The 25755-nt window shown below is 43.6% G+C and overlaps 1 long non-coding RNA gene across 2 annotated transcripts in view; it reads left to right on the forward strand.

Moving 5' to 3' along the window:
- Nucleotides 1-13844, forward strand: part of LOC105476034 (uncharacterized) — a 72837-nt gene extending 58993 nt beyond the window's left edge. For both annotated transcript variants that reach the window (XR_983802.3, XR_011606842.1), the window contains one exon: nt 10448-13844. This is a non-coding gene — a long non-coding RNA (uncharacterized lncRNA). The remainder of the gene's footprint in view (nt 1-10447) is intronic.
- The last annotated feature ends 11911 nt before the right edge of the window (nt 13845-25755 follow it).

The following is a 25755-nucleotide window of genomic DNA, read 5'->3' on the forward strand; positions in this document are numbered from 1 at the left end:
GGATTACAGGTTTGATCCACTGCACCCGGCCTCAAGTTTTCAGGTGTTTTTTGGTTTGTTTTTTCTTTTTTGTTTGAGACGGAGTTTCACCCTTGTAGCCCAGGCTGGAGTGCAATGGTATAATCTCGGCTCCCCGCAACCTCTCCTCCTGATTTCAAGTGATTCTTCTGCCTCAGCCTTCCGAGTATCTGGGATTACAGGCATGCACCACCATACCTGGCTAATTTTGTATTTTTAGTAGAGATGGGGTTTCTCCATGTTGGCCAGGCTGGTCTCGAACTCCCGACCTCAGGTGATCCGCCTGCCTTGGTCTCCCAAAGTGCTGGGATTACAGGCGTGAGCCACTGTGCTTAATTAAATTTATGTTTTGGGCCAGGAGTGGTGGCTCAAGCCTGTAATCCTAGCACTTTGAGAGGCCAAGAAGAGCCGATTACCTGAGATTGGAGATCAAGACGAGCCTGGCCAACATGGAGAAATCTCATCTCTGCTAAAAATACAAAAATTAGCTGGGTGTGGCGGCATATGCCTGTAGTCCCAGCTACTCCGGACGCTAAGACAGGAGAATCACCTGAACCTGGCAGGCGGAGGTTGCGGTAAGCCGAGATCGTGCCACTGCACTCCAGCCTGGGTGATAGAGACTCCATCTAAAAAGAAAAAAAAAATATGTTTTGGGCTGGACACAGTGACTCATGCCTATAATCCTAGCACTTTGGGAGGCCGAGGAGGGTGGATCACCTAAGGTCAGAAGTTCAAGACCAGCCTGGCCAACATGGTGAAACCTGGTCTCTACTAAAAATACAAAAATTAGCCAGGCGTGATGGCGTGCAGCTGTATTCCCAGCTACTCGGGAGGTTGAGGCAGGAGAATCACTTGAACCCAGGAGGCAGAGGTTGCAGTGAGCTGAGATCACCCCACTATACTCTAGCCTGGGTGACAGAGCAAGACTCCATCTCAAAAAAAGTAAAAAATATATAAATAAATAATTTTGTTTTGGGATAACTGTAGACTCATATGCAATTAAAAGAAATATATTCTCAGGCCAGGTGCGGTGGCTCATGCCTATAATCCCAATACTTTGGGAGGTGAGGCAGGCAGATGGCTTGAGCTCAGAAGTCTGAGACCAGCCTGGGCAACATGGCGAAACCCTGTCTCTACAAAAAATACAAAACTAAGCTGAAAGAAAATTAAAAACAAAAAAGTAAGCCGGATGTGGTGGCGCATACCTGTAATTCCAAGTACTCCTGAGGTTGAGGTAGGAGAATCATTTGAGCCCAGAAGTGGGGAGGCTGTAGTGAGCCAAGACTGCACCAGCACCACTGCACTCCAGGCTGGGCAACCCAGCGAGACCCTGACTCAAAAAAAAAAAAAAAAAAGAAAGAAAGAAATAGATGCTCAGGTCTTTCCTGGGTGTGGAAAAAAGGAAGGAGGGAAGGAAGGATAGAGAAATCCTGTGTATCTTTTATCCAGTTTCCCTCAGTGGTAACATGTTGCAAAACTGGATCACAACCAGGATATTGACATTGATACAGTCAAGATACAGAACATTTCCATCACAAGGATTATCATGAAGCCCTTTCATAGCCATGGGCCTTTCTTCCTATCATTCTGTAATCCCTGGCAACCACTAATCTATTCTCCGTTTCTATAACTTTGTCATTTCAAGAGTATACCAGAAATGGTGGCTCACTGCTGTAATCCCAGCACTTTGGGAGGCCGAGGTGGGTGGATCACTTGAGGCCAGGGGTTCGAGACCAGCCTGGCCAACACGGCAAAACCTTGTCTCTACTAAAAATACAAAAATTAGCCCGGCGTGGTGGTGTACCTGTCGTCCCAGCTACTTGGTGGCTGAAGCACACACAAGACTTGCTTGAACCCTGGAGGCGGAGGTTGCAGTGAGCTGAGAGGCCACTGTACTCCAGCCTGGGCGACAGCAAGACGCCATTTTGGGGGGAAAAAAAAAAAAGGCCAGGCACAGTGGCTCACACCTGTAATCCCAGCACTTTGGGAGGCTGAAGTGGGAGGATCACCTGAGATTGGGAGTTGGGAGTTCAAGACCAGCCTGCCAAGGCAGGCTAAGGCAGGAGAATTGCCTGAACCCAGGAGGCGGAGGTTGTGGTGAGCCGAGATCATGCCATTGTACTCCAGCCTGGACGATAAAAGTGAAATTCCATGTCAAAAGAAAAAAAAAAATGTGGGGGGAATGCTATCTAAATGGAATTATATAGTATGTAACCTTTGTGGATTGACTTTTTTCACTCAGCATAATCCTCTAGAGCTTCACACACATCATCAATATGTGTATCAGTAGTTGGCTTCCTTTTATTGCTGAGTAGTATTCCATGCTACAGATGTACCAAAGTTTAATCATTCATCTATAGAAGGACATCTAGGTTGTTTCCAATTTTTAGCAGTAATGAACAAAGCTTCTATAAATATTTATGTATAGTTAGTTTTCTGTCAACATAAATTTCCATTTCTCTGAGTTAAATGCCCACAAGTGCAATTGCTACATCACGTGGTAGCTGCATGGTTGTTTGTTTGTTTGTTTGTTTGTTTGTTTTAACTGCCAAACTGCTGGCTTGGTGGCATACATAGTCCCAGTTACTCTGGAGGGTGAAGCAAGAGGATCGCTTGAGCCCCAAAATTCTAGATTTCCTTCTTGGCACTGCTTTAGCTGTGTCCCACAAATTTTGATAGGCTGCCATTTTATTTTCATTCAGTTCAACGCATTTTTCATTCCCCTTGAGACTTCCTCATAGATTACTTCAAAGTGTGTTGTTTATTTTTCAAGTGTTTGTAGTTGTACTCATCATCTTTCTTTTATTGATTTCTAATTTGATTCCACTGGTCAGAGAACACACTTTATGTTTTCAATGATTTAAAATTTTCTGAAGTTTGTTTCATGGCCCAGGATGTAATCTATCTTGGTATGTGTCCCATGGGTACTTGAAAAGAATGTGTGTTCTGCTGCTGTTAGGTGGAGTGCTCTATAAAGTTTAATTAGAATCTGTTGGTTGATGATGATGTTAAGCCTTCTTACAATCTTCTGATTTTCTGTCCACTCGTTCTAAGCAATTATTGAGAGAGAGGTGTAGAAAATTCCAGCCATAATTGTAGATTTGTCTGTTTCTCTTTTCAGTTGTGTTAGGCTGTTTTTGCATTGCTATAAGGAGTATCTGAGACTGGGTAATTTATAAAGAAAAGAAGTTTAGTTGGCTCATAATTCTGTAGGCTGTATAGGTAGCATGCTGCCAACATCTGCCTCTGGTGAGGGCTTCAGGAGGCTTACAGTCATGGTAGAAGGCCAAGAGGGAGCAGGCATATCACATGGTGAGAGACGAAGCAGGAGAGAGAGATGGGGAGGAAGGTGCCACACACTTTTAAACACCAGATCTTGCATGAACTCAGAGCGAGAACTCACTCATCACCAAGGGGATGCTGCTAAGCTATTCATGAGGAATCCTACCCTATGATCAAACACCTCCCACCAGGTCCCACCTCCAACAATGGGGATTAAATATGAACATGAGATTTGTAAGGAACAAACATTCAAAGCGTAGCACAGTTCTATTAGTTTTTGCCTCATATATTTTTGCAGCTCAGTTGTTTGGTGCATACACACTGCTGTGTGTTACTGGAGGATTAAATCTTTTATTATATAATGTCCTTCTATGTCCCTAGTAATTTTCTTTTCTCTAAAGTCTACTTTATCTAATATTAATATAGCCATTTCTGCTTTCCTTTGATTAGTCTTTTTGATATTTCATCCTTTTACTTTCCACCTGCCTGTGTTGTTATATTTGAAGAGAGGTTCTTGTATACAGCATATAGTTGGGTCATGTTTTTGTTCTTCTATTTTTATTATTTATTTATTTTTGAGATGGAGTCTCACCCTGTTGCCCAGGCTGGAGTACAGTGACGTAATCTCAGTTCACTGCAACCTCCGCCTCCTGGGTTCAGCCGATTCTCCTGCCTCAGCCTCCTGAGTAGCTGGGACTACAGGCATGCACCATCATGCCTGGCTAATTTTTGTATTTTTAGTAGAGATCATGTTGGCAAGGCTGATCTTGAACTCTTGATGTCAAGCAATCCACCTACCTCTGCCTCCCAAAGTGCTGGGATTACAGGCATGAGCCATCATACCCGGCCTAAGTTTGCCATTTTACTTTTTGTTTTCTGTTTGTTCTTTCTGGTTTTTTAAAATTTATTTCTCTGTTTTCCTTTTCCTACTTTCTTGTGCGTTACTTATTTACTAGAATTCCATTTTGATTTATCTTGTTTGTTTGTTTGTTTTAGAAAAGAGGTCTCACTCTTTCAAGCAATCCACCTACCTCTGCCTCCCAAAGTGCTGGGATTACAGGCATGAGCCATCATACCCGGCCTAAGTTTGCCATTTTACTTTTTGTTTTCTGTTTGTTCTTTCTGGTTTTTTAAAATTTATTTCTCTGTTTTCCTTTTCCTACTTTCTTGTGCGTTACTTATTTACTAGAATTCCATTTTGATTTATCTTGTTTGTTTGTTTGTTTGTTTTAGAAAAGAGGTCTCACTCTGTCACCCAGACTAGAGTGCAGTGGTGTGATCATGGCTCACTGTAACCTTCAACTTCTCTCATTTGGCTCTGGTGATCCTCCTGCCTCAGCCTCCGGAATAGCTGGGACTACAAGTGCAAACCACCAAACCGAGCTAATTTTTTTTTTTTTTTTTTTTAGATATGGAGTCTCACTGTGTTGCCCAGGCTTGTCTCAAGCTCCTGGCCTCAGGTGATCCTCTCACCCTGGCCTCTCAAAGTGCTGGGATCACAGGCATGAGCCACCACATCCAGCCTATTTCCAGTGTTTTCTAGTCTATCTCTTTGCAAATCTTTTTTCAGCGGTTGCTCTTTATTATATATACATAACTTCTTACAGTTTTCATTTTGCCAGTTTGAATGAAGGGTAGAAACTTTACCTCCTTTTATGCTCCTTTACTTTTCCCTATTTCTAATATAATTGTCTTAAGTTTTTCCTGTACATACATTTAGAACCTCATCAAACAGTGTTATAATTTCTGCTTCAACCATCAAACACAATTTAGGAAAGGAAAGTCTATTATATTTACCCATATTTTTGATTACCATGTGTTTTCTTCTTCCCAGATATTCTAAGATTACTTCTTTTATCGTTTTCTTTTTTTTTCAAGAACTCCCTTTCCTTATTTAAAACATGTCTGTTGATGACACGGTTTTAGTTTTCCTTTATTTGAGGATGCCTTGACTTCCCCTTGTTTCCTGAAGGATATTTTCACTGTGTACAAGATTCTTGGTTGGCAGTTCTTTTCTTTCAGCACTAGAAAAATGTTGTGCCACTTCCTTCCAGCATCTATGGTTTCTGATGAAAAATCCACTGTCATTAACATTGATTTCTTTCCCTCTGTAAGTGAGATGTTGTTCTTTTCTTGCTGCTTTCAAGATTTTTTTCTTCATCTTCAGTTTTTAGAAATTTGATTATGAAGAGTGTTGGCCTGGATTTTTTGTTGTTGTTGTTTTATTCTGTTTGGGTTTTACTCATCTTCTGGAATCTGTAGCTTATGTCTTCTGCCAAACTTGGAAAGTTTTCACCATTATTTCTTCCAATACTTTTCAGCATTGCCCTCTTTCTTTGCTTCTTCTTCCAGGAATTCAGTGACACAAATATTAGCCCTTTCGTTATAGTCCCACAAGTCCTTGCAATTCTGTTCATTTTTTTTAAAGTCTGTTATCTCTCTGTTCAGATTGGGTAATGTCTATCATTCCATCGTCAAGTTTACTGATTTGTTCCTCTGTGCCTTCTATTTTGCTGATGAGCTCATTCATTGAGTTTACAATTTCTGTTATTGTATTTTTCACATCTAAAGTTTTAATTTGGTTCTACTTTATACCTTCCACTTCTTTGCTGAGGCTTCCTATTTCTTTGCTGAGTGCTTTTGTTTGCTTATTTGTTTGTTTCAAGCTTGTTCTTAATTGCTCATTGAGGTATTTTTATAATGGCTACTTTAAAATCCTTGCAAGGTCATTCTAACATCTCTGTCATCTTGGTGTTGGCATCCACTGATTTTTTTTTCCATTCAATTTGAGATCTTCATGGTTTTGGTATCATTCATAATGAACGATTTTTTATTTAAACTTGGAATTTGGGGGAGTTATGAGACTTTGGATCTTATCAATACCTTCTGTTTCTAGTGGCTTTCTGTGACATTATTCTGGCAAGGGAAGAAGGAGTGCTGCCTTGTTACTGCTAAATGGAGGTAGAAATCCAGGTCTCTCAGTCAGCTCTGTTTATATCTGATAGAGGAAAGGGTGCTTATTATTATTGCTAGGTGGGAATGAGAGTTCCAGCCTTCCAATAGGCTTGCACTGATACTTTCCTGGCTGGTAGAGGTAGGGATACCTGGGTACTACACTACGTGTGGCCACTGAGGCCACAAGGTGCAGAGTGACCTTGTTATTGCTAGGCAATGGTGAAAGTCCTGATCCTCCGCTAGGGCTCTTCTGCCACCACTCCAGTGGAAAGGCTGTTGCGGGGGGGTCATTACTGTGAGTTAGGGGTAGAAGTCCAGGACCCTCACGTGGTCTCCATCGATTCCATAAAGTGGGGTTGTGGGGGTGGGGGTCATTATCTCCTATTAGGGATGAAATTCTTGGCCCTCTATTCTGCCGTCTCTCATGCCACCCTGGCAGTAGGTTCTACATATGCATTTTACATTCACAGTTTACATTACAGCCTCATGAGATGGGACATCTAGCCTCCTACTCAACATTTGGTAGCATTTGCAGGGGTGAGGACCAGAGTCAAAAGGAAAACCCAGGGATTCACCACCATGCTGTTCCCTGGGACTCAATGTCCTTAGTTGATCTGTTTTCTTCTCTCCATCTCTCCAGGTTTCTTATGTTTGTTTTTATATAATTTTCAGGGTTTTTAGTTATACTCAGTGGGAAAACTGGGAGAAATATGTGTATTTCATCTTCCCAGAACCAGATGTCCGTAGTTGGCCATCTTGAAAAACAGACAAAACCCATACTCTGGGGCAAACCAGAGAGAACCATCCAAGGTTGCTGAGCATTTGAGCTGACTCTTCCGGGTGTTACTCTTGGTAATTCTGGGGGCCAGGAATCTCCTGCAGCCATTTATTTGGTCTGATGTTTTTTATTTAATTTAATTAATTTATTTATTTATTTGAGATGAAGTCTCGCTCTGTCACCCAAGCTGGCGTGCAGTGGCATGATCTTGGCTCACTGTAACCTCCGCGTCCCAGGTTCAAGCGATTCTCCTGCCTCGGCCTCCCAAGTAGCTGAGATTACAGGCATGCAATACCATGCCTGGCTAATTTTTGTATTTTAGTAGAGACAGGGTTTCACCATGTTGGCCAGGCTGGTCTTGAACTCCTGACCTCAAGGGATCCACCTGCATTGGCCTCCCAAAGTGCTGGGATTACAGGCGTGAGCCACCACGCCTGGCTGCTTGATGTTTTTTAAATCAACTATTTAAAATAAGGGATAATTACCAGTTTCCAGTCAGAGGAAGATCTGAGTGGTCGCTGTTGTTTTGAACAGTGCGGGTCGCCCATGTCTCAAGCAGGAGCTTTGTCTCCACGACTTTAGTTGCCAAGTTTTATGTCTTCACTAACTATCCCCAGAATCTACACTCATCACTATTGCTAGCAGCCAAATTCACATCCACCAACTGGGATTTATAATTCCTACTTTTCTTAGGTGATGGGAAATGTATAATTAACTTTAATTTTGATGGTATTTTAGTCACATCCTCAAGCTTTGTCCACACAGATATTTGGAGAATGTCTACCAGGTTTGCCAGGACATTTTACGGGTAGAACTGATTTTTGATTCTCAACAATGGCTAAGTGGTGAGAGAAGAAGTCAGAGTTTTAAGGAGATCTCAGCCAGCAAAAGGTCAGCAATCGAAAGACCTGACCTCCTCATTCCAATCACATGTGCATTCAGACTTAGAAAGACAAAGAAAAGAAGCGAAGAGAAAGAGAAAAGATTACTTGATCCAGAATATTCATTCTAAAGATGGAGGCCTTTGTCATTTAGGATTCCACTCAGCTGCAAGTGACAGGAAGATCACAGTGACAGTGGCTTAAACAGGATGGCTTAAACAGGATAGTAATTCATTTCTCTATTACATAAAAATCTGGAAGGGCAGTCCAGAACTGGAATGGGAGCTCTGGATTCATCGGGGACCCAGACCCCTTCCAAATTTCTTGCTTTTAGCCTCCCAAGTAGCTGGGATCACAGACATGTGTCACCATGCCCAGCTAAATTTTTTTTAATTTTTAGTAGAGATGGGGTTTCACCATGTGCCCAGGCTGGTTTCGAACTCCTGAACTCAGGTGATCCACCCACCTTGGCCTCCCAAAGTGCTGGGATTACAGGAGTGAGTCACTGCACCTGGCCTTTTTTTTTTTTTTTTTTTTTTTTAATTTTAAAAATTATTTTGTAGAAATAGGCTCTCACTATATTGCCCAGGCTGATTTTGAACTCCTGGCCTGAAGCAATCCTCCCACTTTGGCCTCCCAAAATGCTGGGATTACAGGCATGAGCCACTGTGCTTGGCCTGGAGGCAAATAATTTCTGTCTCAGAGATTAACAATAATAAGAATTCATAATGAAGTCTATGGGTGACCAACCCCTGATTTACCTTCACATGCTGCCGTTAACAAGGACATTGAGGATTTTTCCATTTGATGACTGTATCTGTCTATAAGAGTAGAGCCCATAAGGATGGCTTTTCTTCTCTAGCGGCTTCAAGTGTGTGATCAGAATCACTGGCAGGCTTTGGGTTCAGTTCAGGCTACATCAGTGATTAACTCGGCCATGGAGTCTGTGGGATAAATACAGAATAAATATCATGGCAAAGAGACCACAATTCCAGGAAAATAGCATGCCCTTGGCAGGAGAAATATAAATGTTAAAGCAAATCACAGGCAATCTGCCAGGGAGCCAGATCTAAACTGTAGGAAGCTCCAGTCTCCTTGAATTTAGCAGAGATTTGAGTGACTAATCCACCCTTCTTATAATTTCCCTCCAAAATTGGAAAAATAAATCCATGAATACAGGATGATTTATTTTAAATCTAAGTCAGGGCCAGGCACAGTGGCTCAATCCTGTTATCCCAGCACTTTGGGAGGCCAAGGCAGGCTGATCACTTGAGGTCAGGAGTTTGAGACCAGCCTGGCCAACATAGTGAAACCCTGTCTCTACTAAAAATACAAATAATTATACAGGGATGGTGGTACACACCTGTGATCCCAGCTACTCAGGAGGCTGAGGCACAAGGATCACTTGAACCCGAGAGGTGGAGGTTACAGTGAGCCAAGATAGCACCACTGCACTCCAGCCTGGGCGACAGAGCAAGACTCTGTCTCAAAAAAAAAAAGTCTGGGTCAGTTGTAAGCATACAATGTGATAACCCACCTGAAAAAAACAACATTAAAAGGTTCAGAATTTTCAAATACCCACTTGCCATGGCACCAGGGACTAAGAACTAAGTAGCTGTCTCTTAAGTTTACCAAAATAAAAAATTGTCTGCTGAGGCTTCTCTGCTTTAAAATAAAAGTTTACTCCAGCCTGGGCAATCTAGCAAGACCCCATCGCTAAAAAAGATTTTAAAAATATTATCCAGGTGTGGTGGCACACACCTGTAAAGCCAGCTACTCCAGAGGCTGAGGCCGAAGGGTCTCTTGAGCCCAGGAGTTTGAGGTTGCAGTAAGCTATGATTGCACCACTGAACTTCAGCCTGGGCAAAAGAGCAAGAACCTGTCTCAAAATAAAATAAAGTAAAAGTTTACCAGTTCGCAACCTCTCACTTCTCTAGGCTCAGCAATCTGCAGCTGCTCAGGAACACAGCTAAGAAAAAAAAACTGAACCACACATGTCTATGAGAAAATCATTTTATTGCATGCCACTTTACTGCACTTCTCACGAGTAGCTGGGATTACAGGTGCACACCACGTCGCCTGGCTAATGTTTGTTCATGTTTTGTAGAGACGGGATTTCACCATGTTGGCCAGACTAGTCTCGAACTCCTGACGTCTGGTGATCTGCCCACCTTAGCCTCCCAACCTGCTTTAAGCACGTCTATCAGCGCCATTTGTCCAACAAGAAGTGCTCACTTCATGTCTGTGTCACATTTTGGCAATTCTCATATTTCAGATTTTCTCATTATTATATCTGTTATGGTGATTTGGGATCAGTGATCTTTAATGTTACAATTGTATTAGGTTGGTGCAAAAGTAATTGCAGTTTTTGACATTAAAAGTAATAGCAAGAACTGCAATTATTTTTTCACCAACCTAAATAATTGTTTTGGGGCACTACAAACTGTGCCCATATAAGATGAAAAACTTAATAACATGTGTGTTCTGACTGCTCCACTGACCTGCCATTCCCCACCTCTGTCTTTTTTCTTAGGCTTCCCTATTCACTGAGACAAAGCAATATTGAAATTAGGTCAATGAATAATCCTACAATGGCCTGTAAGTGTTGAAGTAAAAGGAAGAATTGCATATCTCTCATTTTAAATCAAAAGCTGGAAATGATTAGGCTTAGTGAAGAAGCCACGTTGAAAGCCGAGGTAGGATGAAAGCCGAGTCTCTTATACCAAACAGTTGACCAAGTTGTGAATGCACAGGCAAAGTTCTTGAAGGAAATTAAAAGTGCTACTCCAGTGAACACATGAGTGGCATGAAAACTAAACAGACTTATTGCTGATATGGAGAAAGAGTGGTCTGAATGGAAGAACAAATCCAGGCCGGGTGCAGTGTCTCATGCCTATAATCCCAGTACTTTGGGAGGCTGAGGCAGGTAGATCACTTGAGATCAGGAGTTCGAGACAAGCCTGGCCAACATGGTAAAACCCTGTCTCTACTAAAAATAAAAAAACTAGCCAGGCACAGTGGCTCATGCCTGTAATCCCAGCTATTCAGGAGGCTGAGACAGGAGAATCACTTCAACCCGGGAGGTAGAAGCTGCAGTGAGCCAAGATAGTGCCACTGCACTCCAGCCTGGGTGACAGAGTGAAACTGTCTCAAAAATAAAAAAAAAAGATCAAATTTGCCACAACACTCCCTTAAGCCAAAACCTAATCCGGATAAAGGCCTTAACTCACTTCAGTCCTATGAAGGCTGAGAGGTGAGGACTCTGTAAAAGAAATGTTTGAAGCTAGCAGAGGTTGGTCCTTGAGGTTTAAAGAAAGAAGCCATCTCCATAACCTAAAAGTACAAGGTGAAGCAGCAAGTGCTGATGGAGAAACTGCAGCAAGTTATCCAGAAGATCTAGCTAAGCTCATTAATGAAGATGGCTACACTAAACAACAGATTTTCAGTGCAGGCAAAACAGCCTTCTATTAGAAGAAGAGGCAATCTAGGACTTTCATAGCTAGAGAAGAGTAGGCAATGCCTGGCTTCAAAGCTTCAAAGGACAGGTTTACTCTCTTATTAAGGGCTAATGCCACTGGTGACTTTAATTTGAAGCTGGTGCTCATTGACTGTTCTAAAAATCCCAGGGCCCCTCAGAATTATGCTAAATCTACTTTGCTTATGCTGTATAAATGGAACAACAAAACCTGCATGACGGCATATCTGTTTACAGCATGGTTTATTGAATATTTTAAGCCCACTGTTGAGACGTACTGTTCAGGGGAAAAAAAAAAAATTCCTTTCAAAATGTTGCTGCTCAAGAACTCTAGTGAAGATGTACAAGGAAATCAATGTTGTCTCCATGCCTGCTAGCATAACGTCCATTCTGAGAGTCCATGGGTCAAGGAGTAATTTTGACTTTCAAGTCTTACTCTTTAAGGAATACATTTCATAAGGCTATAGTTGCCATAGAGTGATTCCTCTGGGAAAGTAAATTGAAAACCTTCTGAAACGGGGCCAGGCGCCGTGGCTCACGCCTGTAATCCCAGCACTTTGGGAGGCCGAGGCGGGTGGATCACAAGGTTGGGAGATCGAGACCATCCTGGCTAACACGGCGAAACCCCGTCTCTACTAAAAATACAAAAAATTAGCCGGGCATGGTGGTGGGCGTCTGTAGTCCCGGCTACTCAGGAAGCTGAGGCAGGAGAATGGCGTGAACCCGGGAGGCGGAGCTTGCAGTGAGCCGAGATCGCGCCACTGAGCTCCAGCCTGGGCGACAGAGCAAGAGTCTGTCTCAAAAGGAAAAAAAAAAAAATGGTTTCTTGAGATGGAAGCTACTCCTGGTGTGAAGATGCTATGAACATTGTTGAAATAGCAACAAAGGATTTAGAATATTCCATCTTCTGAGCTGATAAAGGACGGGCAGGGTTTGAGAGGATTGCTTCCATTTTTTTTATTTTTCTTTTTTGGCTGCTCCTTACAGAGCACGGCTAACTCCCAGGCAGTGTGCCCAGAGTCAACTGACTCCAATTTTGAAAGAAGTTCTACTGTGGGTAAAATGCTATCTAACAGTGTTGCATGATACAGAGAAATCCTTTGTGAAAGGAAGAGTCAATGTGGCAGACTTCATTATTGTCTTATTTTAAGAAATTGCCCCAGCCACCCCAAACTTCAGCAACCACCACCCTAATCTGTCAGCAGCCATCAACATCAAGGCAAGACCCTTCACCAACGAAAAGATTGCAACTCACTGAAGGCTCAGATGATCATTAGCATTTTTAACAATAAAATATTTTAGGCTGGGTGCAGTGGCTCACACCTGTAATTGGGTGGATCACCTGAGGTCAGGAGTTCGAGACCAGCCTGGCCAACATGGTGAAACCCTGTCTCTCCTAAAAATACAAAAATTAGCCGGGCATGGTGGCAGGCGCCCGTAATCCCAGCTACTCTGTAGGGCTGAGGCAGGAGAATCGCTTGAACCCCGGGAGGTGGAGGTTGCAGTGAGCCGAGATCGCACCATTGCACTCCAGCCTGGGGAACAAGAGTGAGACTTTGTCTCAAAAAAATAAAATAAAATATTTTAAATTATGTACATTGGAGTTTTTTAAATACAGCATTTTTAAATTTTCTGTTTATTTTTATTTTTATTTTTTTGAGACAGGGTCTCATTCTGTCACCCAGGCTGGAGGGCAGTGGTGTGATCACAGTTCACTGCAACCTCGACTTCCCTGGCTCCGATGATCCTCCCATTTCAGCTTCTTGAGTAGCTGGGACCACAGACGCATGCCACCATGCTCAGCTAATTTTCGTATTTTGGGTATCACCATGTTGCCCAGGTTGGTCTCAAAGTCTTGAGCTCAAGCAATCCACCTACTTCAGCCTCCCAAAGTGCTGGAATTACAGGCATGAGCCATCACGCTTGGCCTGTTTTTTAAACATAATGCTATTGCACATTTAATAGGTTACAGTATAGCGTAAACATAACTTTTATATGCACTCGGAAACAAAAAAATTTGTATGACTCACTTTACTACAATATTTGCTTTATTGTGGTGGTCCGGAACTGAACCTGCAATATCTCTGAGGGATGCCTGTGATTTTATAAGCATCTGTGCATTTTTTCCCTAAAGAAGCCAAGCATACCCACTGGATCCTGACTCACAGCCCATGTAATCTTGTACTGCACACAGTTCTATAAGCATGTTACCCAGCTTCCAATTTCCAAGCGTATTAGGATTCTGGCCAACAGAATGTAGACAAAATGTGCCGCATTCAGATACGGTCTTTAAAATTTCTTGTAAAATACTTCATTCTGTCTCTCTCACATGTCCCCAAATCCAGAGGATTCTGAGATGGAGTCTGAAGCCCTGGAACATACCGGAGGCCCAGATAGCAGGCTGGTCCCTGAGTGACTGCGGGGCGGGGTGCAGAGCACTTCTTCTTTTTTTTATTTTTTGAGACGGAGTCTCGCTCTGTCGCCCAGGCTGGAGTGCAGTGGCGCGATCTCAGCTCACTGCAAGCTCCGCCTCCCGGGTTCACACCATTCTCCTGCCTCAGCCTCCGGAGTAGCTGGGACTACAGGCGCCCGCTGCCATGCCCGGCTAATTTTTTGTATTTTTAGTAGAGACGGGGTTTCACCGTGTTAGCCAGGATGGTCTCGATCTCCTGACCTCGTGATCCGCCCGCCTCAGCCTCCCAAAGTGCTGGGATTACAGGCGTGAGCCACCGCGCCCGGCCAGAGCACTTCTGCAGCCCCAGCCTGGACTGTGAAGCCAGCAAGAAATACTTTGTTGGGTTAAAGTAGAGAGGTTTCAGGGTTGTTTGAAACAGTAGCCAGAATTCCTCATCCCAACTTATACAGAAATTAGTACCAAAAGTGCTGTTAAAACACATACACACACACACACACACACACACACTTGTGCCTCAGTTAGTAGGCAGCAAGGGAACAGATTTGGCAGAGTGGATGACTGGAGATCTGTTTTATAAAGTGGCAAGCTGTGGGCGGTACCTCACTCCTGTAATCCCAGCACTTTGGGAGGCCGAGGTGGGTGGATGATCTGAGGTCAGGAGTTTGAGACCAGCCTGGCCAACATGGTGAGACCCCCGTCTCTACTAAAATAAAAAATTAGCCGGGTGTGGTGGCACACATCTGTAATCCCAGATACTTGGGAGGGTGAGACATGAGAATTGCTTGCACCAGGAGGTGGAGGTTGCAGTGAGCAGAGATCATGCAACTGTACTGCAGCCTGGGTGAAGGAGTGAGACTCTCTTTCAAAAACAAAAGGCCAGGTGCGGTGGCTCACGCCTGTAATCCCAGCACTTTAGGAGGTCGAGGTGGGTGGATCACAAGGTCAGGAATTCAAGACCAGCCTGGCCAGCATGGTGAAACCCCATCTCTACTAAAAATACAAAAAATTAGCCGGGCATGGTGGCGTGCACTTGTAATCCCAGCTACTCGGGAGGTTGAGGCAGAAGAAATGCTTGAACCCGGGAGACGGAGGTTGCAGTAAGCCGAGATCGCACCACTGCCTTCTAGCCTGGGTGACAGAGTGGGACTCCATCTCAAAAAAAAAAAAAAAAGAAAAATGCAAAAAATTAGCTGGGCATGGTGGTGGGCGCCTGTAATCCCAGCTACCCAAGAGGCTGAGGCAGGAGAATTGTTTGAGCCTGGGAGGCGGAGGTTGCAGTGAGCTGAGATCGTGCCATGGCACTCCAGCCTAGTTGACAAAGTGAGACTCTGTGTCAAAAATAAAAATAAATATTAAAAAAAAAGACTGGCAAAAAATTTGATAAAATTGTCACCTGTGCCTATTGAACCTGTAGCTCTGTAGGAAGAAATTAGAAAACAGCACATTAGTACTGTGTGTTGGTTGTTTTGACTGCACTGGACAGACTATTACAAGAAAGTGATGATCACCAGAAAAACTGGCCAATTTACAAGCAGAAGTAAAAAAGGAATAGAGTCCAGAAATTCAGTGTCCTGCTGAGTTGGAAACCCCAACATTTTTTAGACTCTGAACTGGAAGATATGAGAACAAACAAGGCTTTGAGTAACAAAGTTCCAAGAAAATTTATGAGTTGAACAAAGTGGATGAGCTTTGTGCCAAAGATCAAATTAAGGGAGTGGCCTTCTAAGCCAGGTATGGTAGTGTGAGGTGGCAACCATTAAGTTGGAAGAGGTGTGGGGGAAGAGGGAGGCAGAAGGGAACTAAAGAAAATAAGGCAGGCTTAAAAACTATGTCTAGGAAGAAACTTTGGGTTACTGGCACATGGAACTGACTGGAGGTAAAGAGATGGGAAGCCTACAAAGTTTTTGAATCCAGGATCCCAAGTTTTTTGCTTTTGACTGTTCAAAGTTTTAAGCCCCCAATCTTGCTCAAGAAGGGCATTCCCCAGATATACACTTCAGTTGTGGCGGGGGAAGATGATGTGCAATGAATGAAAACCAAGCTAGAGGGTGGCTGCAGGAGCCACAGAAAGCAATAGAAAGTTCCTCCCAGAGAGAAAAATTAGAACCTAATTGAAGGCATGAACACCTAGAGGATTTCACATTTTCTCTTGACCAATGACTGCTGTGTGTCTTCTATTTTCTCTTCCAAACGTGAGTGATAAAGGCAGCAATTCTGTGTTCCATCATTTTATATTAGCATGGCAAGAGGCAGGGCCAGTACTAGAACGAGGCAAGTGAGATGGCTCGGGCACAAAATGTAAGGGGGTGTTCATTCTCAGGCTGGTGTAAGTGCTGATTTGGCACAGAAGGAGCCACATCCACACCTGACAGTAGGTGACGCACATCAACACCTACCTTGTAGGTCTCCCTTTTTGAGCTGAAGGTAGTAACTGGCTGGGACTTTGAACTGTTCATCTTCGCAGGTGGAAGGGGCAGTATTCTATGTGTAGAAGGAAAGATGAAACAAATATTTGGTTAGCAGAAGCAAATATTGGCTGTTCCCCAACACCTATGCTTTCACTTCCTTGGCACACCAGTAGGCCATGTTTCCTTGTTCCTTTGCATCCAAGTGGAGCAATGTGACTGTGTCCTGTCCAGTAGAATGTATGCTGTCCAACAGAATAGTATGCAACTTTAGGCCTTGTGTTAGTCCATTTTGCATTGCTATAAAGGAATATCCGAGGCTTGGCAGTTTATAAAGAAAGAAGGATTATTTGACTCATGGTTCTGCAGTCTATACAAGCAGCATGGCACCAGCATCAACTTCTGGCAAGGGCCTCAAGAAGCTTTCAATCATAGTGGAAGGCAAAGGAGGAATAGGTGGGTCACATGGCAAGAGAGGGAGAAAGAGCAATGGGAAGGAGGTCCCAGACTCTTTTTTGTTTTATTTTGTTTGTTAGAGACAGAGCCTCGCTTTGTCATCCTGGCTAGAGTGCAATGGCACAATCATGGCTCACTTCAGCCTCCACCTTCTGGGGTCAAGCAATCCTCCCATCCCAGCCTCCCAAGTAATTGGATCTACAGGTGCATGTCACCACACCTGGCTACATACACACACACACATATATATGTTTGTTTTTTTGAGGCAGAGTCTCACTCTGTCACTCGGGCTGGAGTGCAGTGGTGCAGTCTTGGCTCACTGAAACCTCCGCCTCCCGGGTTCAAGCAATTCTCCTGCCTCAGCCTCCCAATCCCTGTAGCTGGGATTACAGGCATATGTCACCACGCTCAGCTAAGTTTTTGTATTTTCAGTAGAGACGGGATTTCACTCTGTTGGCCAGGTTGGTCTCAAACTCCTGACCTCAGGTGATCTACCCGCCTTGGCCTCCCAAAGTGCTGGAATTATAGGCGTGAGCCACCGCACCGGGCCTATATATACATAATACATATAATATATATGAGATGGGTCGAACTACCTTGCCTAGGCTAGTCTCGATGGGTCGCACTACGTTGCCTAGGCTAGTCTCGAATTCCTGGGCTCTGATCCTCCTGCGCCTTGGCCTCCCAAAGTGCTGGGATTACAGTCATGAGCCACCATGCCTGGCCCCAGACTCTTTTTTTTTTTTTTTTTTTTTGAGATGGAGTCTCGCTCTGTCGCCCAGGCTGGAGTGCAGTGGCGCAATCTCCACTCACTGCAAGCTCCGCCTCCCAGGTTCACGCCATTCTCCTGCCTCAGCCTCCCGAGTAGCCGGGACTACAGGTGCCCACCACCACGCAGGGCTAATTTTTGTTTTTTGTTTTTTGTTTTTTGAGATGGAATCTTGCTCTGTCGCCCGGGCTGGAGTGCAGTGGCCCGATCTCAGCTCACTGCAAGCTCTGCCTTCCGGGTTTACGCCATTCTCCTGCCTCAGCCTCCGGAGTAGCTGGGACTACAGGCGCCCACCACCTCGCCTGGCTAGTTTTTTGTATTTTTAGTAGAGACGGGGTTTCACCGTGTTAGCCAGGGTGGTCTCGATCTCCTGACCTCGTGATCCGCCCGTCTCTGCCTCCCAAAGTGCTAGGATTACAGGCGTGAGCCACCGCGCCCGACCCCCAGACTCTTTTTAACAACCAGATCTCCTGTGAACGAATAAAGCAAGGACTCACTCATTATCTCGAGGACAGCACCAAGTTATTTATGAGGGATCTGCCCAATGACCCAAACACTTCCTGCCAAGCCCTAGCTCCAACCTTGAGGATCAAATTTCAACATAAGATTTGGAGGGAATAAATATCCTAACTATATCAGGCATGACCCCTAAAACCTCTGGTGCAATCATCTCCTGCCACCAGATGCAAACAGTGCAGTGGAGCTCTCCCAGGCTCTAAAAGGCAGCAGAACCACAAGACAGAAGGAGCCTTGAAGTCTTCCTTGTTGGAAGTGATATGTCTGTGAAATGCAATGTTATAAAAAGTGGTGTCAGAGATAGGCTGCTGGGGACAGACAACTAAGGAAATCGGAGAATTAGAAACATTACATTTTGGCTGGGCATGGTGGCTCATGCCTGCAATCCCAGCACTTTGGGAGGCCGAGGTGGGCAGATCATCTGAAGTCAGGAGTTTGAGACCAGCCTGGCCAACATGGCAAAACCCCATCTCTACTAAAAATATAAAAATTAGCTGGGCATGGTGTTGGGCACTTGTAATCCCAGTTACTCAGGAGACTGAGGCAGGAGAATCGCTTGAACCCGGGAGGCGGAGGTTGCAGTGAGCCAAGATTATGCCACTGCACTCCAGCCTGGGTGACAAGAGCAAGACTCTGTCTCAAATAAATAAATAAATAAATAAGAAAAACATTAAATCTTATTATTGTCATTAATAGTAGTTTCTAATTCTTTTTCTCAGTTGGACAAGGCTATGCTAATAATGCTGTGATTGTGGATGAAATCTTCATGTGCACCAGTGGGTTTTCGTATTTTAAGCCAAGGATAAATGCTGCCTATGCAGACCACAGACTGATAGCTGTTGCTAGATCAGCACTAAATAGTCTCTCCTACAATTAAAATAATATCTCAAAGCACATGTCTTGATAGTACGTGGGTAGTGGTGCCTTCATCTATGAAAGACTGTTTTGTATAATAAAGTTGTTTTTAATAGATGAGTCAAGTAATTTTTTATTGAGCTTGCTTCAAAATTGTTTGGTCATTTTCTGTATAATGAATAAGCTTTACCGTATGCTTTTTTGGAAGTCTCTCTGTCCATCACTCTCCATTAAAAATACATCACAAAATGAATAGAACTGGACATCATATCTGTGTTTTGCTTCCACTTATCTTTTTGTTTTTAATAAGACAGGGTCTTCAAAAAATTTATATTTCATTTTTATTTGTTTATTTAGAGACAGGAAATAGCTCTGTCACCCAGGCTGGAGTGCTGTGGTGCAAACAGCTCACAGCAGCCTTGAACTCCTGGCTCAAGAGATCCTCCCACCTCAAGCCAGGCGCGGTGGCTCACACCTGTAATTCCAGCATTTTGGAAGGCAGAGGTGGGCAGATCACGAGGTCAGGAATTAGACCATCCTGGCCAACATGATGAAACCCCGTCTCTACTAAAAATACAAAAATTAGCTGGGCCTGGTGGTGCACGCCTATAATCCCAGCTACTCAGGAGACTGAGGCAGGAGAATCTGGGAAGCTGAGGTTGCAGTGAGCCGAGATCGTGCCACTGCATTCCAGCCTGGCGACAGAGTGAGACTCTGTCTCAAAAAAAAAAAAAAGAGAGATCCTCCCACCTAGGCCTCTACTACTAAAGGCACACACCACCATGCTTGGCTTGTGTTTTTTTTTTTTTTAAGAGAGATCACACTGTGTTGCCCAGACTAGTCTTGAACTCCTGGGCTCAAGTAATCCTCCCACCTTGGCTTCCCAAAGTGCTGGGATTGCAGGCATGAGCCGGCCTAAAAGTTATCCTTACTGCTACTCACTCATTTAAATTAAAAAACATGAAAGCAACCTAAGATCATCTAAACAAAACGGGCTTAAATTCCCTAATCACTAATAAAAAACAAAATCAAACGTACTAAAACCTAGACGGTAGGAGAGGAAATGAAGGATGTTTGGCATTGGTGATAGTAGATATCAATGGGTGCATGTGTTCACACCCAAAGATTTCCAAACATCAATCTTGATTCTTACTTACATTATGAAAACTAAGATGTAATTTCCAATTATGTCTGTGGTTCTTGAGTTATGAACATTTCTTGAGTTATAAACCACTCTGAGAGTCTAATGAAAGCTATAGATTTTACTCCCAGAAAAACGCATATAAATACACACATAAAACTTCGCATATAATTAATTGTATTGCCTTGGAAATGTTTTTCCTTCTCTTAGAAAATTATTTAAAAAGTTTTGCTTTTCTAATTTGGTTTTTCAAGTAAAAACTAATGACCACTTTTTGAAAATTAAAATAAATTTAAAAATTAAATGAATGTAAATAAAGTAAAATACATTAATTTTAATATTAATTAAATTAAAATAAATACAAGTTGTGCACATAGAGAAAAACAGAACAAAAAGTAAATTTTAATTCTGCTCAAAAGAAATTTCAACAAAAACAATGCTGCCCCTTTGGCTTAATAAGTTGTGTGATCTTTTAAAAAATAAGACAAATGGCCGGGCGCGGTGGCTCAAGCCTGTAATCCCAGCACTTTGGGAGGCCAAGACGGGCGGATCACGAGGTCAGGAGATCGAGACCATCCTGGCTAACATGGTGAAACGCCGTCTCTACTAAAACATACAAAAAACTAGCCGGGCGAGGTGGCGGGCGCCTGTAGTCCCAGCTACGCGGGAGGCTGAGCCAGGAGAATGGCGTGAACCTGGGAGGCGGAGCTTGCAGTGAGCTGAGATCCGGCCACTGCACTCTAGCCTGGGTGACAAAGCAAGACTCCGTCGCAAAAAAAAAAAAAAAAAAAAAAAGACAAATATGTTCATTACCATAGAATTGACTTTAAGTCTTGCTTTGATGGAAATGAGTGTTGAAACCCTGCCTCATGAAGGTCTGTGTTAGTAAATGGAATCCGTGGTCCAGTGACCAGTTGAGGATGGGCTGGGATCAAGAACACCAGGATTGGCCAGGCATGGTGGCTCACGCCTGTAATCCCAACACTTTGAGAGACCGAGGCAGGCAGATCACCTGAGGTCAGAAGTTCAAGACCAGCCTGGCCAACATGGTAAAAACCCATCTCTACTAAAAAATACAAAACTTAGCAGGGCGTGGTGACAGGCACCTGTAATCCCGGCTACTCAGGAGGCTAAGTGGGAGAACTGCTTGAACCGGGGAGGTGGAGGTTGCAGCAAGACGAGATGGCACCACTGCACTCCAGCCTGGGTGACAGAGCAAGACTCCATCTCAAAAAAAAAAAAAAAAAGAAAAGGCCAGGAGGCTGGGTGCAGTGGTTCACGCCTGTAATCCCAGCACTTTGGGAGGCCAAGGCGGGCAGATCACCTGAGGTCAGGAGTTCAAGACCAGCCTGGCCAATTTTGTACTAAAAGTACAAAAATTAGCTGGGCATGGTGGTGGGTGTCTGTAATCCCAGCTGCTTAGGAAGCTGAGGCAAGAGAATCACTTGAACCTGGGAGGCAGAGATTGCAGTGAGCTGAGATCGTACCACTGCACTCCAGCCTGGGCAACAAGAGCGAGACTCCGTCTCAAAAAAAAGAAAAGAAAGAAAAGGCTGGGCGCGGTGGCTCATGCCTGTAATCCCAGCACTTTGGAGGCTGAGGCAGGTGTATCACGAGGTCAAGGCTGAGGCAGGTGTATCACAAGGCAGGTGTATTTGAGATCAGCGTGACCAATATGGTGAAACCCCCATCTTTACTAAAAATATGAAAATTAGCCGGGTGTGGTGGCGTGAGGCTGTAATCCCAGTTACGTGGGAAGCTGAGACAGGAGAATTGCTTGAACCTGGGAGGTGGAGGTTGCAGTGAGCCGAGATCATGAGATCACGAGATCACGTCACTGCACTCCAGGCTGGGTGACACAGCGAGACTCCGTCTCAAAAAAAAAAAAAAAAAAAAATTAGAACACCAGGATCCTCTACAACTCTTTGAGTTCAATTCCTGTTATTTCATTTCCTTTGTTCTCAAGTCAATGAAGTCATTTTTGGCAGTACTGGCCTCATTACTGCTGTCTTTGTCAGCAGGGAAGGGATTACGGATTCACTTTCCACTTGAAGATTGTTGAAACAGAAGTAACACTCCAAAGTGTTCTGAGGGTTTTCAGGTTACCACAGTTTCCTGACTGCAGAGAAATCAAGAAAGTGTCTTTGTCACACTCAATTCCAGCCTGCGGAAGAATCTGCTTCAGTGATGAAAAGTTTGAAGCTTTGTCCTTCCAAGTTATTCTTCCAACTATATAGGCTTGGCCAAAAGCCTGTAGTTCTGTTTTTTTGTTTTTTTTTGTGTTTTTTTTCCACCAGAAATATGTTTGTGATTCCAGGACCTGAACTGGAAGATTTTCTTCTTTCAGTACAACCAAACTATCTGACTAACAAGCCAAGCGGTAAGTGAACTCCTCCCTGTAGAATTGTTTGGAAAATTGGCGTTCCTTTTTTTTTCTTAAGTACACACACGAGCTTCTCTTCAAGTTCAATAAGGACTTCATCACCTGCCTTACCCTTACTTCAGCACCTGTGGTTGATGATATTGTGCTACTATTACTTGACAAAACCTCTTGAAAAGATGGTGATTTGGGGATTTGGCTTGGAGGAAGTTGAAGATATCCACAGCAGTAGACAATGTGGTTGAGGCTGTTGACAGGGTCTTTGACACCAATGCTCGCTGACCAACATGCAGAGCTGCTTTCCTCTAAAAGGCAGTGTGAGGCCTGGCGTGGTGGTTCACGCCTGTAATCCCAGCACTTTGAAAGGCTGTGGTGGGTGGATCACTTGAGGCCAGGAGTTTGAGACCAGCCTGGCCAACATGGTGAAACTCTGTCTCTACTAAAAATACAAAAAAAAATTAGCCGGGCATGGTGGCACATACCTGTAATCCCAGTTACTCGGGAGGTTGAGGCAGGAGAATCACTTGAACCAGGGAGGCGGAGGTTGCAGTGAGCTGAGATCACGCCACTACACTCCAGCCTGGGTGGCAGAGCTAGGCTTTGTCTCAATAAATAAATAAATAAATAAATAAATAAAATAAAAATAAAAAGGCAGTGTGACTGGATGGGCTGCCACACCTCAAAAGGGTCCCTCCCAGGACCCGAGCTGGAGTTTTCTTTCCATCAATGTGTACTTGGCGAAGGCTTTTCACAGTTTTGAAGAAGTTAGTAGTATCTATATTTTCCAAAACGGCCTGGAAAACATGGTTTTTGTTTTCATTTTTGTTTTTGTTTAGAAGGCATTGGTCAGTATACAAATAATGCACAAGACCCAGAAAGTCATAAACAAATGTTTGTAGTTTTGTTCTTTTCCATGCTGCAGAGAAAGAGTATCACTTTCAATTATTCAAAGATCTGCTTTAAAACATAAGAAATATTATACATATAAAATGTAAGAAAGGAATATTACACATTTTGGAGTGGGTGACACCAATGGAAATATTCTGCCTCAGCTTCAAGCCCTCAAAGAGACCAATTTCAAGACATGTGCCTTCACCAACATCTCTCCAATCACACAAAGATTGTTTGGCTTGGTAATGGGATAAGAAATCTTACAAGATGCAGCCGGAGGCCGGGTGCGGTGGCTCACGCCTGTAATCCTAGCACTTTGGGAGGCTGAGGCGGGAGGATCACAAGGTCAGGAGATCAAGACCATCCTGGCTAACATGGTGAAACCCCGTCTCTATTAAAAATACAAAAAAAAAAAAAAAAAAATTAGCCGGGCGTGGTGGTGGGCGCCTGTAGTCCCACCTACTCAGGAGGCTGAGGCAGGAGATGGCGTGAACCTGGGAGGCGGTGTTTGCAGTGAGCCAAGATCGCACCACTGCACTCCAGCCTGGGGATGGAGCTAGACCCCGTCTCAAAAAAAAGTTGCAGCTGGGCGTGGTGGTTCATGCCTGTAATCCCAGCACTTTGGGAAGCCAAGGCAGGCGGATCATCTGAGGTCAGGAGTTTGAGACTAGCCTGGCCAACATGGCGAAACCTGGTCTCTGCTAAAAATACAAAATTAGCAGGGTGTGGTGGCGTGTGCCTGTAGTCCCAGCTGCTCAGGAGGCTGAGGTAGGAGAATTGCTTGAACCCTGGAGGTGGAGGTTGCACTAAGCCGAGATCACGCCATTGCCTGAGTGACACTCCAGCCTGAGTGATAAGAGAAAAACTCTTCTCAAAAAAAAAAAAAAAAAAAAATCTTATAAGATGCTTCCAAATAAGGTTCTTAATTTGAGATGAATCCATTTGACAAGATTCTAGTCTTCCCCAGACAGGATCCTTCTCATGAATCCACACTTTCCGAGATATATTTCAGGATATGGAGATGTCAGCTGTTTTTTCAGCTTTGTCGGAGTCAGGTTCTCATTGGCACAATCTTCCCTCATTAGAAGCACCGAGAGTTGGTATCAGATTGCATTAGCAATGAAAGATCACGGGGCATGAAAATTTAGCCACACTGTACTTTCTTTTTTTTTCAACATTTTAAAAATTAAGTTAGACCCAACAAAAGCAAAGACAGACATTTTTATTCAAAATAATAGGGTATACTTTATTTCATTTTCATCAATGGTAAACTATTTCAGAAGTCTTAAAGTAGCAACAGTAACAATTGTGTATTATCCAACCACATACTTACTTTTCATGTGATAAAGACAATTGAAGCAAGCAGAAAGTCAAATTTGAAAATCTATTCCAGCAAACTGCTCAATTCACTAGTTACCTGTGTAATTAAAGAGCTGATTGCAACAGCTTGGAAGTCTTTGAATAATCTCTAGAAGTTCCCCACAGTAGTGAACTATATAATGAACTATGATGACCAATTCTATAGGTTTAGAAAGAATTACACATCGTCTAGCATGTTACACTTTCAACTACATTTATAAACTATTTTATTCTATTCTATTTTATTTTATTTTTTGAGACAGAGTCTTGCTCTGTTGCCCAGACTGGAGTGCAGTGGTGCAGTCTCAGCTCACTGCAGCCTCCACCTTCCAGGCTCAAGCTATCCTCTTGCCTCAGCCTCCTGAATGTCTGGGACTACAGGTGCATACCACCACTGCAGCTAATTTTTTTAAAGGTTTTGTAGAGACGGGGTTTCACCATCTCGCCCAGGCTTATAAACTATTTTATGCTGCCAGTATCTTCACAGATACAGGAGAAGTAGAATATAAAAAATTGAAACTAGAAAATTGTGATGTTCTTTCATTTCCTTCTAGACCTCATATGACTAATTTAGAGGATGAGTGTGACAAGACCACCTGGAATAACAGTCTTGACTTTTCTTACATACACTTGACTACAACACTCTGTTAACTTTTCACTCATGTTAGCAGCAGTATCTTAGGCATAATCTTGTGTCTTATTCATATTGACTCTGATTTCCTGCAAATAATTATATAACCCTGGAGAGCTAGTCTTGGCCATGTCTTCATCATCAATAAGACACTCTCTTTTTTTCTGTTTTTCTTTCCTTTTTTTTTTTTTTTTTTTTTTTTTTTGTTGAGACAGAGTCTTGCTTTGTTGCCCAGCCTGGAGTGCAGTGGCCGGATCTCAGCTCACTGCAAGCTCCGCCTCCCGGGTTCACGCCATTCTCCTGCCTCAGCCTCCTGAGTAGCTGGGACTACAGGCGCCCGCCACCTCGCCCGGCTAGGTTTTTGTATTTTTTTTTAGTAGAGACGGGGTTTCACCGTGTTAGCCAGGATGGTCTCGATCTCCTGACCTTGTGATCCGCCCGTCTCGGCCTCCCTAAGTGCTGGGATTACAGGCTTGAGCCACCGCGCCCGGCCTTCTTTTTTTTTTGTTTGAGACAGAGTCTCACTCTGTCCCCCAGGCTGGAGTGC

The sequence above is a fragment of the Macaca nemestrina genome, chromosome 8 (genome assembly GCF_043159975.1).
Source record: "Macaca nemestrina isolate mMacNem1 chromosome 8, mMacNem.hap1, whole genome shotgun sequence".
NCBI lineage: Eukaryota > Metazoa > Chordata > Mammalia > Primates > Cercopithecidae > Macaca > Macaca nemestrina.